Genomic DNA, 6000 nt, shown 5'->3' with positions numbered 1-6000 from the left:
CCGGTCTGGAGCACTGTAATGAAGGCAGCGAGACCTCCCTGAATGATAACGGATATCTCAATCCCAGAAACAACACTGGAGACCATGATGAGGTGTCAGAGCAGGTTGATGAACTTGGGAAAATCATGGCGGAGTCTTTAAGTGTGTCAGAAACTCAGCAGCAAGTGTTTGACCAGGAGCAGACGAGAGGAGACATCAGTGATGATGAGTTTTAACTCAGTGAGATGTTTGCAGAAGCACAATGATTTTCGCTTTGTGACACTGTATTTGTTTGCAGTTCTTGCAAAACTTCAGAATTCTGTTTTGTTTACTTTTTTGATGTTATTTTACTTTTATACAGAACAGCCATGTGTGTTTCATGAAGTGATAGCTATACAGTATTTCAGCGTGTTATGTGCAGTATTCAATACTTTCCTGAATTTTTTGTTTTGTATTATTTTTGAAATACAAAACAGTTTGCCTAGCTTGAGACTTAGTTGCACTACTTTTAATTGGTTTACTTTTACTCAACATGTACAAATGCAGTATTCATATTCAGTGATGCACTTGATATAGTGGAAACTGATTTAAAGTTTGAAAGACTCACAGTTCATCAAAACCATGTGTCTGTCTCAATTTTATTTTTTTTAGATTGGTTTAGTGATCAGAAGAAAGCTGTCTATAAAGGTAACCACGTACTTTACACTGAAATATTCAATTTAATTTACAGTTCTCTTTTAGCAGCTGTTGATTTAATTCTCCACTGAGTGTTTGGCTTTTAATTACTGAGAAATGAAACACTTCTTAATTTAACTGTGCTATGATACCTATTTTTATATTTTCAAATGACTTGACTACTCATTTTGTGTTTACTATTTTTAATACTGGATGTAGATAATTAAATGCTATTGCAATCACATTTGGTTTATGTTTATTGTACACCTTAATTAGTTGAGAATGGATCATATCAGCAGAAGTTAACCGTGCATTAAACTTATATACTCGCTAAAAAGGTAACCAGGCACAAATATGACAAAACTGTTTTATTACACACACGCAAATCTTCAAGAGCTGATAAAGTCTTGATAAACAGCTTTACAGAAAGCACAGTTTTACTGTGGTAAATAATGTGCTGTTATTCACGTGGCTTTACAGCAGCTGCTCCCATTCCACGCATTCCACGCGTCTGACGTAATGCGCGACTTGTATCGAGGCGCAGCACAATTGTTCAATTTATTAATCTTATCTCATTTTTTTCGATCCGATATAACTTTGTTATTCTAGTCCAAAAAAAATAAATAAAATCAAACATTAATTTCTACACGTCCTCCATCAAAATCAGCTCTTGTGACTGTTATGAAACCGAAAAAAAGCGTCAAGGCTTCATGGGTGTGAGAGAAAATAGTGCCGTGGATGAATATGTTCCCGGTCACCTTTCCTCTGGTATTCCGAGCGGATGTGACGCAGCAGCAGGAGTGTGACCCGAGGAACCTCAAACATGCGTCAATCCCGAAAAAACAAACTCCACCAAATATCGGATTATCATCACAAACCGTAATTCCCACTCCAGAAACTATTCATGCTATAAATCAAGGATATAATAAATCAGATAATCAATCAGGTAAGCGGCGGGGAGCTTCTGAAATCGTTCTTTTCCAGAGTTTTACTCAAAAGTGTTAGCAGCGCTAGCCAGCGCGCGCGCTATTAAACTCGAAATAAAGCTAAAACTCAGTCATCTTAATAAAGCTCAGCTATTTGGGCGTTTAAATGTGTTTTTGAAGACTTTGACGTCTTATTTTATGAAGTGTATGAGTCCCATCTGGATCCGTGCGGTTTTGTGGTCACTTGTTGCTCCAAAAGTTAGTCAGACATTTTTGGCGTTTGTTTATATTTCGTAAAAGCAGAAAAACTCATGGACTTCTAACAACGACAGCGGAATTAAGTGCTTCGATTTACTTTTATATAATAAAGCACTTATTTTTACAGATTTGAGGGCCTTAAGCCTAAATCACGGCTCTTCTGTTATTGTTTTGTTTTTGTTGTTTACGTTAGTCTTGTTTGTTCAATGCCAATAATAGTCATAATGAATAATTATTATATTCGAAATAAATATGTATTTCTTTTTAAATATCATAATTATAAAAAAATATGACTGTATATTTGCAGAATGATCGATATGTTTAACATACTGTTAATAATTTGACATTTGTTTGGTCTCATATATACTATTGTGATTGATTCATAACGGTATGAATTGTTATTGATCTGTATTTTGAGTTTTCTACTCTCTGACAGTTTGTGCATGTGTTGTCTGTGTGAATTTGTTTCATGTCATGCTTCTAAAATAGATTTTAGTGAATGCATTACATCTATAGTAGCTCTCAACTGGTTTTGCTTCAGGAAATAGTTTTGGAATTGCATATTGAGTGATGAACTAAATTGTTTATCACGCAAAAATGTGATAAATTAATATTAAATAAGCCATCCATTTTATATAAAATACTGTGCCAAAGTAAAGTATTATTTTTATATATATATATATATATATATATATATATATATATATATATATATATATATATATATATATATAATTTAATTTACACTAAGTGTTTGTTCACTCAGTATATTATTTTTCTGTTTTTATGAATATTTATTTATTTTAATCTTAATTCTTATTATTTTAATACAATTTTAAAATTTATTTAAATATATTTATGCACTGTTTTATTTATTTTAATATATTTAATTTACAGTAAGTGTTTGTTCACTCAGTATATTATTTTTCTGTTTTTATGAGTATTTATTTATTTTAATCTTAATTCTTATTATTTTAATACAATTTTAAAATGTATTTAAATATATTTATGCACTATTTTATTTATTTTAATATATTTAATTTACAGTAAGTGTTTGTTCACTCAGTATATTATTTTTCTGTTTTTATGAGTATTTTATTTTAATCTTAATTCTTATTATTTTAATACAATTTTAAAATTTATTTAAATATATTTATGCACTGTTTTATTTATTTTAATATATTTATATATTTTTATTTATTCTTTTTTACATTTTTATTTATTTTTTTTCTGTTTGAAAACCCCCTTCTGTGCTTTAAATCACACAATTAAGTTAAAGTGTATCGAATATTCTTTGTATGTTGTATGGAACAAACACTTCAGATGCTAGTATTAGTCATACTAAGTGACAGAAATATTTGAGTTTAGACTTCGACGTCAACCTTAAAAAAAAAATAGGGAAAGCGTTTTTTCCTCCTTTGTAAAATTTGATAAGCATCTTTATTTTGTGGTCCAAATTATGGATGATTACATGGTTAATTGAAATAGTTTTTTTTTGCTTGTTATCTGTGAACCAATTGTTGTTTTTTTATAAGGAGTAGTTGATAGATGCTGTTGTGTCTTTTGAGCGTTTAGGCCGTTTGTATCTGTGAATGTCATCGTTGCTAATCTCTTTTTCTGTGGTTTGTCTTTATCCAGGGACTCATGTGTTTGTCTTGCGGAGCCCTGTTTAATCCAGCACCCCTCCATGGATTAACCGCAGAGAAAAGCTGAATCCAGTCATTCTGCTCGAAGAGGGCCGCGGCACCGGTGCAACATGCCCCTTCCGTTCGGATTAAAGCTCAAGAGGACCAGAAGATACACGGTGTCCAGCAAAAGCTGCCTGGTGACCCGCATACAGCTGCTCAACGGCGAATATGTGGAGTTCACGCTTTCGGTGGAGAGCACGGGACAGGAATGTCTGGAGGCAGTCGCGCAGAGACTCGAGTTACGGGAGGTAGGATCGCCGTCGTTTTTGGTTTAATCCGGTCGAAATCACCTTAACGCAGCTTGGGCGTGTGTTTATTTTAGCTCGCCGGTGCCGTCTGGAGTCTCGGCTATTCTAGGACCGCTACCAAAATGCTGTCAAACGCCCAAAATGCATGTGTGCCAAGAATTCGGCCTGGACTCTGTGCTTCATTTGCATGCAGTCAGCTGCTCTCGAGACCTCTGAATCAGATTATGGTGTTAGTATGTCATCCATATCTAGTTAGAGATCGCCGTGTCTTTTCGGACGTGTTGTGTGAGTCTTATTTTCTTGACCAGCCAACTGTGGCTTTTAGTAAAGTGTGTTTAGTAGCCTAAAGTTGACTATTACAGTGATTTAATCAGCTGAATTAATTGTGCATGCTTACAAAATCCTGATGATGATGTTGTTGTTCAAGCAAATTACATTATTGGTAATTAAAAAAAAGTTTTTATATATATATAGCTGGCAAATATCATATCCAGTTCAGCATCCGGGTTTTAGGTTAAATTGATATTAACGCTTAAGTTAAAGATGCTGTAAGTAATCACCATTTCGTTTCAGTTTTTCGCCCATTTAATGACCATTTATCTATTTTTGCAGATTCCGTTAAAGTCCGGTGCTTTGATATGAGTACAAATATTTCATGCATATAGTCTGATTGTATAGTCATTGTATAAATGTTGATTTAAAGAAGTTTTAGATGACGTTGACAAGTATTATATCTAGTTTAGCATTAAGATTATTGGTTAAATTTATATGAATGTATAATATACAGGGTAGGGATCGACCGATATGCATTTTTCAGGGCCGATGCCGATACCGATTATTACAGATCAAGGAGACCGATAACCGATATTTTGAACCGATATGTGTCTTGTGTAAAAATGAAAATTAATGTCAAAATTAAGAATAAAAAGGCCTCTGACAAAGACTCTCTTTAAATTATTTTAACACATCTTAATTCTGAGAAACTGTTCATAATAACAACATTCATATTAATAATAACAACAAACATAAAAAGCGTTGGGAGCATCCATCAGCAGCATTCTGTAAACTAAGTAAAACTTAAAGCAAATTTAAACAGCAACAAATGAACAAATAATGGAAAATAAATGTAATCTCTCTCTCTCTCTCTCTCTATCTCTCTCTCTATATATATATGTGTGTGTGTGTGTGTTATATTTAACATTTTATTTGCAACCCAGAATTGCATTAAAATCACACACAACCCATATTGTAATAGTGTTTTTTTTTTTTTTGATGTGTAAAAATGTTTGTTTGACTGTTAATCACGGCGATACAAACTAGGAAGTATACAGGACAGCGTCATCCAGAAACGTGCAATGTGAGATTATGGACAATTTAAGTTATTAGCATAGGGTTATTAGCAGGGTGCGATTTGTGAAATAAACAAAGGGGGGGATGCTTTTGAAAAATTTTATGAAATGTTTTTAATACGACGGAAATTGTATTTAGTGTGATCTCAGTTTAATAAAAACATTGTAAGCCTACGTTAGGCCTATTAATTGCAATGATTTAATGTCCACGGTTATTCAAACAACAAATTACATAGGGAAAGTGAGCAAAGAACACAACGGAGCTTTTTGAAACTCCGAATCAGTTAAACCCATTGCGTCGCAAAATGATTCACTGTTTCGATGCGCTTCAATCAGATCCGGACGTCAGAGCGGGTTTGCATGATGTTTTTATCCCCACCGGGGATAAAAGTTATTCAGCAGAGGCAGGGATGCATAAACCAGAAGGGGGGAAATCCCCCCCATCCTGGTTATTAGTCAAATGAGAGAGCGCGGCCGCGGAGATAACTAAATCAGGAATAGGGAGCTCGCGTCGCGTTTTCAGGGCGTCAGAGCTCGCGCTTGATGCCCTTTCAGCTCTTCAAAAATTGCATAATGGTAATTCTGAATCTGTATGATAAATTATTTTGCAATCATGTTAGAATAAAGCAACATTTCTCCAAATATACGCAATTTATTTGACTAAGAGCCCTAACGGAACGGACGCTGTTCAGTGAAGCTATGTGAACAACACAAAAAAAAAAAAAAAAAACGCAGCAGACGTGAGTGAATTCATTCGTGTTGATAATCTATTCACATATAATGTTAAGTTGGCCGAATGGTGAGAGAAGTAGGTTTTTAGTTTCACTATCTCAGCACTGATGTGATGATCCATTAAAGCATATCACTGCAATGACGG

The 6000-nt window shown here is 34.0% G+C and overlaps 1 pseudogene; it reads left to right on the top strand.

The window, feature by feature from the left end:
- The first annotated feature begins 6 nt into the window (after positions 1–6).
- LOC122140231 overlaps positions 7–6000 on the top strand; it is a 28938-nt pseudogene continuing 22944 nt past the window's right edge.

This window comes from Cyprinus carpio, chromosome B17 (genome assembly GCF_018340385.1).
Source record: "Cyprinus carpio isolate SPL01 chromosome B17, ASM1834038v1, whole genome shotgun sequence".
In the NCBI taxonomy this organism is placed as follows: Eukaryota; Metazoa; Chordata; class Actinopteri; order Cypriniformes; family Cyprinidae; genus Cyprinus; species Cyprinus carpio.
This window is presented reverse-complemented; position numbering and strand designations above follow the sequence as displayed.